The sequence below is a fragment of the Ochotona princeps genome, unplaced genomic scaffold (genome assembly GCF_030435755.1).
Source record: "Ochotona princeps isolate mOchPri1 unplaced genomic scaffold, mOchPri1.hap1 HAP1_SCAFFOLD_199, whole genome shotgun sequence".
NCBI classification, from domain to species: domain Eukaryota; kingdom Metazoa; phylum Chordata; class Mammalia; order Lagomorpha; family Ochotonidae; genus Ochotona; species Ochotona princeps.
In genome coordinates, this window is record NW_026697386.1 from 36,587 (window position 1) to 50,373 (window position 13,787).

The 13,787-nt window shown below is 43.6% G+C and overlaps 1 long non-coding RNA gene across 1 annotated transcript in view; it reads left to right on the top strand.

Annotated features, from left to right (window-relative positions):
• Positions 1–3,388: 3,388 nt before the first annotated feature.
• The window catches only part of LOC131478933 (uncharacterized), a 32,315-nt gene continuing 21,916 nt past the window's right edge, over positions 3,389–13,787 (top strand). Inside the window, exon 1 of the long non-coding RNA XR_009244665.1 lies at positions 3,389–3,515. This is a non-coding gene — a long non-coding RNA (uncharacterized LOC131478933). The remainder of the gene's footprint in view (positions 3,516–13,787) is intronic.

Here is a 13,787-nt window from a genome sequence, read left to right on the forward strand (position 1 = left end):
GCAACAAGTAATCTGGGCACACTTACAACACTGCACACATTCACTTTTCCCTGGCTTCTCTGCCCACATTCCATCACTGCTAGGCCTTATGTCTCGTGAAACTCTTGAGACTACACAATTAGAAATGTAAAGCATCTTAGAATTAACCTCTTTGTTGTCCCACCAAAGCAATGAACAGAGGGTAAGGAATACAGACATATATATTTGAACTCCACAGTCAGACCATACAACCTGCAATTCTCTCTGTGGCTGGGGTTATGAATCCATTCATTGAGTTTTGGGAGGAGGGTTCTCAAAGCAACCTCATTTGGGGTAATCCCAGACCTGTTCCTGTGTGTGCTTGCTAATACAGGTCTGGCAGAATCTGTCATCCAAATCAACACATGCACACACTGGTGGTTGCAATTGCTGGGTCAGTTCTGTCTCCAGCCCTGGTTTCTATTGAAATCAATGGGTGTTACAGAGCAGTCCAGTCCTGCCCAGCACACACTCAGCCTTCATGTAAACCAGCAGGAGCTGCAGCCTATTTGTAGGCCCCGGTCTCCCAAGGGTTAACTCCACAGCTTAGCTTGTTTCTAAGGGATAACAGGATGGGCAATCTTGGCCTGATACATTTAGCCCCTGGCTTGACAGCAAGTTCAAGCTTCCCTGCTTCCCCTTTTTTAAGATGCCCCCGATGTTATATTGGGACTCTTAATTGACTGTGATGATATTATACCAGCTCTGACTTTGGACCAGAAATGGTCTCCCCAAGAAACTGTTCAACCCATCTGGACAATAAGTAGCTGGACTCCATGCTTAACATATGTTTGCAAGGAAAGAATCTTGATTGAATTTGAACTGTAATACTGCATCAAGGTGGAGGAATCCACCAGGGGGGAGGGGAGGGGGAGGGGTAGGGGGATTCCCAAAGCCTATGAAGCTGTCACATAATGCTAAATATTAATTAAAAATAAATAAATTAATTAATTAAAAAAAAAGATGCCCCCAGGGGAGCTTAGGAGTTGCTTGAGCATTGGGATAATACTGGGAGGAACTAAGAAGACTATAAAAGAGGCAGGCTAACCCCAAATAAACGATATTCTCCTGCGTGTTGTATTGTGTTGTCTTTTTGTAAGTCTAGCCCCTCTGCTCAGCTTGGGGTACGTGGCGATGCGGGCGTTGCCGACACCTATTCATCAGAGAGACCCACATCAACCTCCACCAGGCCTGCCACTGCCCTGGTTCCAATGCAGGCCAGTATGTACAGCAGACTGATTCAGTCTGTTCCCCATCCCATTCATCTCTTGTTTATGTCAATGGGCACCTAAGGCTAGTTCATCCCAACCAGCCCCACTCTCCACTCCAGTGCCATTATCTAGTAACCACTATCCAGTGCTTCCAGGTGCCACTCTGTCTATGCCTGACCCAGTCCTGGTTCTCATGCTCCCCACTGGGAGTGGCAACCCAAGAAGGAAGTGTCCACTGTTTCCCTACTGGACCCACTCCCACTTCTGGGTCTCGTACTTTCTAAGTGTTTCTGCAATTAAACTTGACAGAATTTGCCCCCCATCTGCCAGCCTCTGCCAGTTGGTGCTGGGGTCAAGCCCAGCCAACCCACGCCCACTCTGGCTTATGCATACACCACTACATACAGTCCGCCCAGCCTGGCTTTCCACTGATTCAGCTCACATGAGGCAAACAGGTGTTGTAGCCCTGCCAGGTCTGGTCTGCCACCATCCCAGCTCTTAGGCTCACCAGTGGGAGGAGTGGTCCAGCACGGGAGCCTCCCTCAGTTCTCTTACAGGGCTCACCCCTCTCCTCATCCCCAGGGGCTCACATGTGCTGGTTGAGCACTGTGTCCCAGACTGTAATGGCCCACCTCACCTTGGAATTAGTCAGTGGATGTTTTAGCCTGACCAGGCCTGGCTCATCCCCAGTTCCAGCTCATGCTGTAGGGGAATACAGACTAGGCCAGCCCAGCCAGTCCCTACTAACAGCCCCAATGTGAACTAGCTGATATTACAGCCCTAACCAGCATGTCCCACACACGATTCTGGTTCTCAGATCTGACAGCAGGTGATAGGAACTGATTCAGCCTGGCTCACCCCCTGACCTCAGCCAAATGCATGCCAGTGGGTATCCTAACCTGGCCTGGTCTGGGTTGCTTCCTGTCTTAGTTTTTTGACTTACGTGTAAGGACTGTGTTCCTACATAGGAGTTCCCCAAGCTACTGCACCAGAACCCCTCCCTGGCAGATCTCACGCACACCAGTGGGTCCATGGCCCAGCCCTACTTAGTCTACCTCCTGTCCTAGAAAGAACAGTGGCCTTTCCTGACCAGCCCTCACTCATTCTCATTCTTATTGTTGGGTGCTACAGAAAAATAAATGAATCTTTTAAAAAATTAGTACAAGTCATTAAAAAAGAAACACCATGTAAATAATCAATTTCAGGAATATGAACAGCATCATCCTTCATAAAACATGTAAGCTTTCATTAGATTAGAACAGAATTTTCTGAAATATTTATGAGTAAGATATTTTAAAGCAGAAAGCAAAAGTCACAAATTGTGGAAACCAAGTCACTGAAATACATATATTTCATAAACAGGAAATACAAATACAATGTTTACCACATACAACACTTGAAAGTCTTTAGATGAAATTTTGACAAGCCTTCTCACTTGGTCTCTTAAGTATTGTTGTGAATATATAATCACGAATTTAAACACAGAAAGAAACTTGTAGCATAGTGGCAGAATTATCAATAAATACTTATGGGCCTTTTATGCAAACCAAACATAAACTGATTAGAGAATCAAGCAAGATTTCTAAGTAGAAGATCAAGATATACAATCCAGTTACTATGCACTACTAAGAAACAATGTGGAGCAATATGAAAATTTAAAAATATATGGAAAAGGAAATGATCGTCAGAGAAATGAGATTGAAAAGATTAATTTACACTATATTTTCAAATATTTTTTAGTTCTGTATATTAAAAGTCATATAACCTAACGTTAAAAGTCAATACAAAAGAGGTCCCGGAATCTATTGAATATTCAGTGATTTGTAATTTGAGACTACTGTCGCACATTTTTGGGATTCTAGACTTGAACAGGATCCTGAAGTAGTGAGGGAAGGAGACAACAGGAGATGGACTGATGCGAGAGGCGACAGCGGCCCCTGCTGTTGGAAGGCTCAAGCTGCAAGAGAGGAGGCCCCTTCCAGGCTGAGGTGAAGCCCCGCCCCTCACTCCCCCTCCCTCCAGAATCCTACCTCACTGCCTTCCTTGCTTTGTGATTCTGATTGGCTGCGCATTTTCTGACGTGCTCATGGTCTGTGGGAGCGGTCCAATCAGGAGCGCCCAGGAAGCTCTGTGGCAGCAGGTGGGAGGTTGTTGTGGGGCGCCGCCATAGCCGCCTTGCTGGTTGTGCTGGTGGAGAGGCACAGGTGGCTGAGCCAGTGCTGCCCTGTGAGCTCCCTCCCCGCAGGAGCCTCTGCAGGACCCCCGACTCGTCAGAAGCTGGGAAGGGTGAGTGTGTGAGAGCATCTCCTGAGGCCCCGGGGCGGGCGGGCGGGGGCCAGGAGGGGACCTTGGAATCCTCACTTTGCAGCACTGACCTTGAACACTAGGACTCCCAGTTGAACCCATTGTGCAGGGAGGAGGGGGGAGTGCCTGAGGACAGTTCGGCCTTCAGGTTGGGCATGATTTCCTTTTTATTGTTTAAAGGTCTTGAGTTGAGACGCAGTGTCTGGAGCCCACAGCTGAGTCCTCAGTGAAGCTCCTCCTAAGGGTCTGGGGCAGTTTTCTTGTTGCTGACACCAGAGCAGCACAGACTCCAGCAGTTAGAACAAACAGCCCTCATTTTCCTCCGAGTTGTGCTGCAAGGTTGAGGGACAGCATGTGGTGCTGGCGCTGTGCTTGGCAGAGGCCTGGGGTGGCACAGCGACCTTGTAGACAAGCCAAGGGAGTGCACGGGGACTCACGCAAAGGGGCTTCTCTTGAAGAACCTGCCAAAGGAGCTGTTAAGGCAGCACTACTGATTTATCCTGATGGCTTCTGGTATGTTGTCACCCATTCCCTTAAGTCTCATGATTGGGATTAAATGTCTCCATGAGTTGTAGAGGGAATAAGTCAGGTTCAGCAGAGAGCATTAAGGCAAGGACTAAATCTGTGAATGTCCAGAACTCTTGCCTCAATGCCAAGTGCTGCTCTCTGTCCTGAATAATCACACCAGGAATCACTATTTCCTCCAGATACAATTCACTATGCTGTCTTTTTTTTTTTTTCTACCTCATGAAATAATCATTAGCTCTTTATAAGCACAGTTTGTTGTGAACAATAGGCATGGGAAAAAGGCAGTGAATGGCCACCTGACCCAGCACAGGAAGGCCTCACTGCCCTGTGTGTGTGTGTGACAGTGGTTAAGATGACATTGGGACTCCTGTGTCTCCCTCAGAATGCCTGGGTTTCAGTTCTGTGTAAATGCAGTGTGCAGCTACTGCCCAGGCTGGGAGGCAGCAGACAGTGGCTTGGATACCAGTGTGTAAAACCTGACTTATTTATCTTCAACTTGTGATCCCCTGTTGAAACCTTTATATGGTCCTGCTATACTCTTTTTATTTTCTGAGTTTCAAACTACTCTTACAAAAAACATGACTAACCTATCCTCTGGTTCCCTCATTCCCCCTGAAAGAGAGCAGTAGTTTGGGGGTTTCCATTCAGAGTGGCAGCTGATGGCCTTAAACTTGAGGGCATCTGTTGTTTTTCATTTCTATTTAATATAGCTATCCCCTCAGAACATTGCCAATTCAGAACTCCATTCCTTGGTGACATATTAATGTCATCTAGAGAAATGATTGATGCACTCTGGGTTCTCTCAGCCTTGGCTACCTATGGAGTAAAACCTTGGCAAAGGCCCAGGTGAATCCTAGGGTAGTGAGCTTGGGATACACAGCAGTTTCATTTGCATCCACAAGTTGCTCTAGTCAGAGGATAATTTGTACCAATAAAGGATCTTGGTGAAGGTAAAATTTTGGTGGCCTAGACCACTTCTCAATTTGTGAGTGTATATGTGACTGGTTTCCTAAATTATTTCAGTGAATATTTGCAGTGCTCCTATTCTGGTGGCAGAAAGGGTAAAAAAATGTGAGTATATTTGACTTGTTTAATGAAAAGTTAATATTATTTGTGTTCAATATCTGGGACAAGGGTCTTTTTTTAAGTTTAATTTTATTTTTACTGGAAAGCAGATATACAGAGAGGAGGAGAGGCAGAGAGGAAGACCTTCTGTTCACTGATTCAATCCCCAAGAGACTGCAAAGGCCTGAGCTGCACTGATCCAAGCCAAGGACCCAGAATCTGGTTCTTAGTCTCCCATGTGGGTGCAGGGTCCCAGCGCAGTTGTGAGCTGATTTCTAAGGCCACAGGCAGGGAGTTGAATGGGAAGCCAGGTCACCAGTATTACCAGTATTAGTACTGGCACCTACATGAAGTCCTGGCCCCTGCAAGGAGTGGATTTTAGCTGCTAGGATACTGCACTGGGCCCTGTACATAACCTTTTTTTTTTTTTTTTAAGATTTTATTATCATTGGAAAGCCGGATATACAGAGAGGAGGAGAGACAGAGGAAGATCTTCCATCCGATGATTCACTCCCCAAGTGAGCCGCAACGGGCTGGTGCTGCACCAATCCAAAGCCAGGAACCAGGAAATTCTTCCGGGTCTCCCACGCAGGTGCAGGATCCCAAAGCTTTGGGCCATCTTTCCCTGGCCACAAGCAGGGAGCTGGATGGGAAGTGGAGCTGCCGAGATTAGAACTGGCACCCATATGGGATCCCGGGGCGTTCAAGGCGAGGACTTTAGCTGCTAGGCCACGCTGCCGGGCCCTGATGTTTGTGATTTCTTAAACTGAATTTTTAAAAGTGATTTGGTACCATAAATAAATCATCAAAATATGTCTGTTTATTTTTAAAAAAAATTTAAGGGCCCGGCGGTGTGGCCTAGTGGCTAAAGTCCTCACCTTGAACGCCCCGGGATCCCATATGGGCGCTGGTTCTAATCCCGGCAGCTCCACTTCCCATCCAGCTCCCTGCTTGTGGTCTGGGAAAGCAGTGGAGGACGGCCCAATGCTTTGGGACCCTGCACCTGCGTGGGAGACCCGGAAGAATTTCCTGGTTCCTGGCTTCGGATTGGTGCAGCACCGGCCCGTTGCGGCTCACTTGGGGAGTGAATCATCGGACGGAAGATCTTCCTCTCTCTCTCCTCCTCTCTGTATATCCGACTTTGTAATAAAAATAAATCTTTAAAAAAAAAAGAAAGAAAAAAAAATTAAATGTTTTATTTGTTTAGGTTCAAATGAGAGTTCACGTAAAAGACAGGGTCCGTTACGGTGGCCTAGCAGCTGAAGTCCTTGCATAGAGTGCTGTGGGATCCCATATTTGTGCGGATTCTATTCCCTGTGGCCCTGCTTCCCATCCAGCTCCCTGCCTGTGGCCTGAGAAAACAGTCGAGGATGGTCCAAAGCCTTGGGATCCCGCATCCCTGTGGGAGACCCGGAAGAGCTCCTGGCTTCAGTTTGGCACAGCTGAACAGTGTTTGCACAGCCGTTGTGGTCACTTGTGGAGTAAATCAGCAGACAGACTATATTTCTGTCTTTTCTCTTCTCTCTCTCTCTCTCTCTCTCTATCTATATATATATATAGATAGATAGATAGATATGTATATGACTGTGATAATAATTAAGAAATCTTTAAAAAAATAAGAGACCGCAGTCTTGTATCCAATGGTTCACTTCGCAGGTGGCAAAAATAACCAGTGCTGGACCAAGTTGAGTCCTGGAGCCTGCAGCTTCCTCCAGGTCTTGCATGTGGGTGATCAGGGCCCAGGCACTTGGATGATCTTCCACTGCTTTTCCCAGGAGATGAACAGAGAGCTGGGCTGGAAGTGGAACATCTGATTCCATATGGGATGCTGGTGTTGCAATTGGCAGCTTTACATATTATACCACAATGCTGGCCTTTGCTTTTATTTTTGGTATGATGACAGTAGTTTTCTTGCTTTTTATTTCTCATATGCTAATTCATTTTAAGTGTTTTGCATATGACACAATATTATGTTACAGACAGTGGATAAATTCTGATGGTGTATGAAGTATTTGCAGAGTAGAAGGATTACAGTCTAACATTTCCTCCATGTACACTTATTTTGTGTTTCTCCAGGATTTGGATTGACTTTATTTTCTTCATGTAGTGTTAACTGAGATCTCTGATCACATTGCTAAGTAGCAGTTCCCACTGACTGGGCACTGATAGTGAAGCATTAACTTGTCCTATTTACTGCCAGTCGGTGTGTACCTTCCCTTACTGTTCTATGAGATTTTCCTTTAAAGAATGTGCTGCTCTATTTAGAATTACTGGGAAGAAGTAGGTGATCCTCAAAGTTGTGTGTGAAACACTGCACCAAACATCTATGCCAATTCTTGTTTTTAAATTATTTTTTTGTCTTATCATTTTTAAGAATCTTGTCAGTATATTTCATTTATAAAAGTCATGGAGAGAGAGTGATCTACCATCGGCTGGTTAACTCCTTAAGTTCCTACAACATTGTGACAAAGTCAAGCCAAAAACAGCAGCCAGGAACTAAGTCTGTGTCCATTTTAGCAGGTGCAAAGACTCGCATACTTGAGAAATTTCTTGCTTGCATCCTGAGAGTGTGTTAGTAGCAAGGTGGAATTTGTTGTGGAGTGATAACACAAACACAGGAAGTCCAGTGCAGGGTGAGACTCTCCTAAGCAGTTTCTCATCCACTCTACTATATACCCACACATCTTCATTTAAACTGAGTATGTTAGATGGTTGTATATTCTGTCCTCTATTAAGATATCAAGGATGTATCTCCTGAATTTTTTAGTATTTCCCTCGAGTCTGTAAAGTGTTCATTAGGCTTCATTATTAACAAAATCAGAGAAGAAGAATTCAAAAGCAAATAAAGTTGAGTCTCTTTATTCCAATTTCTGTGCATTTTATTTCATTCCCCTGTTTACTTTCTTTTTAAAAATATTAAATAACAGTAAAAAGTTGGCATTCTTATTTGATTGCATTTCTTGGAAGAAATATAACAATATGCCTCTATTGAGGTATATTTGAATATTTGTAGGTTTGCTCAACTTATGCATGTACATTATTATAAAATAAATGCAGCATTTTACTGAATGTTTTCAGTAAGATGGTTTGAACAATGTTATCCTTCATCCTGCTTGTGTGAAGTATTTAGTGTGTTGATTTGCATTTGTTGCCCCATTTTCTACATCCTCGGGCTAGATGTGCTTTGATTATCATGTGTGCATTTACTATCATATGTGTTGTTGAATTCACTTTATGTGTATTATGTTGGCAATTTTAGATTTATTTTTATCAAACATACTGTTGTATGATATTTTAAACTAGGCTTCTGGGTTATGAAGTTATATATATATTTTTTAATTTATTATGATTGGAAAGCTGGATATACAGAGAGGAGGAGAGACAGAGAGGAAGATCCTCCATCCAATGCTTTACTCCCCAAGTGAGCTGCAATGGGCCGGTGCGCGCCAATCCGATACCAGGAACCAGGAACCTCTTCCAGGTCTCCCACGCAGGTGCAGGGTCCCAAAGCTCTGGGCTGTCCTCGACTGCTTTCCCAGGCCACAAGCAGGGAGCTGGATGGGAAGTGGAGCTGCCGGGATTAGAACCGGCGCCCATATGGGATCCTGGGGCATTCAAGGCAAGGACTCTAGCCACTAGGCCACGCTGCCGGGCACGATATGAAGTTATTTCAGATGAAGTATTAAGAAATAAATACACCAAAGTCTAATCATGCTACAATGGAAATTGCATTTTGACTGAACAATTACATTGTGTTTCTCAATTTGAAATAGAGTCCACTGTGAGTTAAGTCACCCACTGTTGATTCAGTCTAGTTTTGGAATCTAAATATTGTTAGGCCCAGGATAAATTTGGAACTGTTTTTTCCCTTTCAATTTTTTATAATAATTCTAGAAAATTTGGTGTTAATTTGGTATAATTTAGTAATGGAAACACCTGGTGTTAACCTTTGGTTTGAAGAGATTTTATTTCTTTCTTTTTTAATTTTATTTCTGATTCATTGTTACTTACTGTTGGTTTTGTCAGTTTTTAGTGTCTTTCTGATGCACTTTTGTAGGCTAATACTAAGTATCCAGAAATGATGAACTTATTTGTTCATAATTAGTGTTGGTAATCCCTAGCGATTCATTGTATTTCTTTTTTTTCTTCCAATAAAGATCAATTTAGTCAGTATGAAAGGCAGAGTTATAGAGCCAGAGGGAGAGTTAGAATGCAAGATCTCCATCTGCTTTATGCCTCTCCAAGTGACCGCAAAGGCTAAGGCAGGACCAGGTTGAAACCAGCAATAATTAGATTTTTCCAGTTCTCCCACATCAGCACAGGGACTCAAGCCCATGGGACATCTCTGAATTCCAACATGCGTTAGCAGGGACCTGGATCAGAAATGAAGCATCCAGGACTTGGAGTGGCATCCACATGGGATGGTCACATCACAAGCAGTGGCAGAACCCACTTGCTCCAGATAGCCCTGATCCACTATACTTCTGTGAAAGCAGTTTTAATGTGTTCCTTTTCTACTTTTGTGTACTTAAATTTACCTTTTCTCTTTCTTTTTTAGATTTATTTTATTTTAAACATTTATTCATTTTTATTGTAAAGTCAGATATATAGAGAGATTAGGAGAGACAGAGAGAAATAACTTCCTTCTGCCATTCACTCTTCAGGTGACCACAATGCCCCAAGCTGTGCCCATCTGAAGCCATGAGCCTGGAGCACTTCTGGGTCTCCCATATAGATCCAGGAACCTAAGGTTTCGGCCATCCTCAACTGTTTTCTTAGGCCACAAGTAGGTAGCTGGATAGGAAGTGGGACTGCCAGGATTAGAACCAGTGCCTATGTGGGATCCTGGTGTCTTCAAGGTGAGGACTTTAGATTGTAGGCACTGCTCTGGGCCCTAGATTTTATTTTTCTTGCAAATCAGATATACACAGAGGAGCAGAGAAGAATGTTTCCCATCCATTGATTCTCTCCCCAAGTGGCCACAGCAGCATGCGCAGCACTGATCCATAACAAGGAGCCAGGAGCTTCTGGTCTCCCACACAGATCAAAGGTTATAAGGCTTTGGGCCGCCTTGCACCTTTTTCCCCCACAAACAGGGAGCAGGATGAGAAGCTGGGCTGTCGAGATTAGAACCAGTGCCGATACGGTATCTTGACACTTGCAAGGCAAGGACTTTAGCCACTAGTCTACCAGGCAGGGCCCTAGTTTTTCTTAATCTAGCTAAAGGTTTATTAATTTTGCCTTTAAAAAAATCAGTATTTCCATTGTCTTCAGTATTGCTTAATATAGTTCATTCATTTCTTCACCAATCATTATTTTGAATTTCCTTTAACTACTCCTAGGTTTTTTTTTTTTTTTTTTTTCTCCTGGGACTTTGAGATCAGTATTTAAGTTGCTTATTTGACTTTCAGTTGTTGCTGTTATTTTAAGTGTTAGGCATCTAAAATCATAACCTTTGATTTCTATATTGCTCTGATGGTGGGTTCTTTCTCATTGGCAACAAGAAGTATAGTGGAAAGTAAGAGTGTACCGTGGTTGCCATAAACATACACTATAGAATATCTGTATTGAATCATTTCTTGTGTTTCTAATGATTGAAAGTTTAAGGGCAAGGTGGTATTAGATTTGGTTTCTGCTGAGGTCTCTCCCTGGCCGACTCACAGCCTCCACCTTCCTGTACCCTCACGTGGTGTTTCCTCTGTCCATGTGCATCCTTTTCTAAGGGAACCTAAGGCATTTTGAAACATTCTCAGTTAACATAGTTTCTGGTAATTACCTTCTTTAAAAAACATATTTGAAGAAAATTCGAGATTTGATCAAGGTAGGGAGACTCGGTTTTATTTGACCCTCGAATAGGTCCCTTACTCCCACATCATGACCAGGTCAAGTGCCAACTGCACTCCAGGCAATTGCAACTGAGAACACAGACCTCCACCTCCTGCTGACTGCCAGCAGATGACATCTCTGCTTTTTCTGTGCTCAGTCGCCTGTTGCCAGAACCATGCTCAGGCTGAGTGGTGCTGAGAGGTGTGGTCCCAGGGCCTGCTAGGGTGGTGAGGCTCTTTATTGATCCTGAGAACACCTAGATCCCATCTTTACCATATGCAGTGTCTACTGTGGGTGAATCTCTATAGAAGCAGCACATTTGCAGTGACTTTGGATTGGAACAATCAAAGGTATTAGGGAGAAGTCCAGAGAGGACTGGTTTTCTTTTCTTTTTTCTTTTCTTTTCCTTTTCAAAGTATATATTCTCTTAAAATGTGTTTTTATTTGAAAGGCAGCATTACAGAGAAAGAAGCAGAGACAGAGAGGGATCTTCCATCTGGTGGTTCCCTCCCTAACTGTCCTCACTAGCTGAAGGTAGGCTGGTGCTAGTTAAGAGCTTGGAGTTTATCCTAGCTCTCCAAGATAAGCACAGGCGCTCAAGGACTTGGACCATCCTTGCTTCTTTCCTAGCCATTAGCAGGGAGCTGGATTGTAAGTGGACTGACCCAAGCTGAAGCAGCACCTGTACGGAATGACATCACTGATGGTGGATGCTTCGCCACAGGATGCTGGTGCCATCTTGTTGTGTGTTTTTGTTTTATAGGCCAGGACAGAGAGCATGGAGAGAGTACTCTCAGAAGCTGGTTTCCTACACAGATTCTTGTTTCATATTAGATTATGTTAAAACTGGGAGCTAATGAGGTATGTATGGCATCACAGCAAGCTTAACAAGTGATATGGATACCCATGTTATCTTTCAACATTTCTAGTTCAGGATATGGCTACTGCTAACTAGCAACTTCCTGGATAGTCAGCAAAAATACCCCATCAAACTGAGTTTCTAACTAGTCTTAAGAAAGCATGGATAGAATTCCTCATTTCTAGCTGTGACTTGACTCATCTGTATACCCTGCTTTCCAAACAGCAATAATAGTGATAATAATAATAATAATAATACTAAATCTGTAACAAGAGTTCCTCCTTTTGCTTTCTTTTTTTAGATTTTTTTTTTTATTGCAAAGTCAGATATACAAAGAGGAGGAGAGACAGAGAGGAAGATCTTCTGTCCAGTGATTCACTTCCCAAGTAACAACATTCGCCGGTGCTGCACTCATCCGGAGTCAGGAGCAGGAAGCTCTTCTGGGTGTCCCATGAAGGTGCAGGATCCCAAAGCCTTGGGCCGTCCTCGACTGCTTTCCCGGGCCACAAGCAGGGAGCTGGATGGGAAGTGGAGCTTCTGGGATTAGAACTGGCGCCCCTATGATATCCCAAAAAATTCAAGGCAAGGACTTTAGCCACTAGGCCATGCCACCGGCCCCAAAGTTCCTCCTTCCTAATTTTGGCTTGACTCAGCTTGATTCTTGTAAGTTTGGGTAGCATGAACCACCAGATATAAGCCCTGTTTGCATTTTCACATAAATAAATAAGTGTTACTAGCTGGAAGCTAGGTGGTAAATCTAAGTATTCAACATAACTGAAATGTCTGCTTGAGCTTCTTATTTCAGTGATGCCCGGGGTGGATTTGTGAAGGCAAGTATAATAGAATAAGGCATGGTGCTTGCATTCACATGAGGCACTCTGGGTTGTATTGCTCCCAAGCAGAAACTTTACCACTATGATCAACTCCAACAGTTGTTAGAAGGTAAAAACAGATAAAAATTGATGATGGTGCCTCAGCTATATGTTGGCAGTGAAAACCTGGGCAAACGAAAACTTTATGAAGGACTTTGTCAACCAGTGGATTCTGCAGCGATTTGTTTGTACTTGGAGTGGTAAGATTGGCAGCAATTCATTACTGTTGAACTATCAAAACCACTTGAGGAAGAGCCTCAGAGCATGTCCCACATCAGGGATCGTGGGATGGGTGATAGACTGGGTGGGGATTCTCCCTTAAAATCCCCCTTTACCTCAGATACAGGAAGGAAACAGTGTGGAAATAGTAGTCTCACCCACTTTCTTTTAGCCCTTGAACATTTTTACCCTAATTAACTATGTAAGATTGTCAAAAATATAACTTTTAAAAAATGGGAAAAAAAAGAAAAGCTTGCAAAAAAATTGATGGTGATGGTGATAACTGAAAAACAATGAATTTAATTTGTAAATTTTGTGGTGAGTTTTTAGGTGATTTTTAACACTGTAAAAGGATGCAATAAATCATTTCAAAACTTTCAGGCGCATTTTACTAGGTCAAACTTCAATCTGCATTAACCATGATTTTCCTCTATAGGGTATTTTGCCTTTGAATATAAATGTAACCATAATGGATGGTCACACATCAGTGACATGAATTACAGTGATTGTTTCAAGTCCAGAGTTTTTGGGGAAAGGAAGCATTAATGTGCTTGTCTTTGAAGAATGGGCTATAAAATGAATAAATTCTTTCTTTTTTTAAAGATTTATTTATTTTATTACAAAGTCAGATATACAGAGAGGAGAGACAGAGAGGAAGATCTTCCGTCCGATGATTCACTCCCCAAGTGAGCAGCAATGGGCCGGTGCGCCGATCCGAAGCCAGGAACCAGGAACCTCTTCCAGGTCTCCCACATGGGTACAGGGTCCCAGGCATTGGGCTGTCCTTGACTGCTTTCCCAGGCCACAAGCAGGGAGCTGGATGGGAAGTGGAGCTGCTGGGATTAGAACCGGCGCCCATATGGGCTCCCGGGGCTTTCAAGGCGA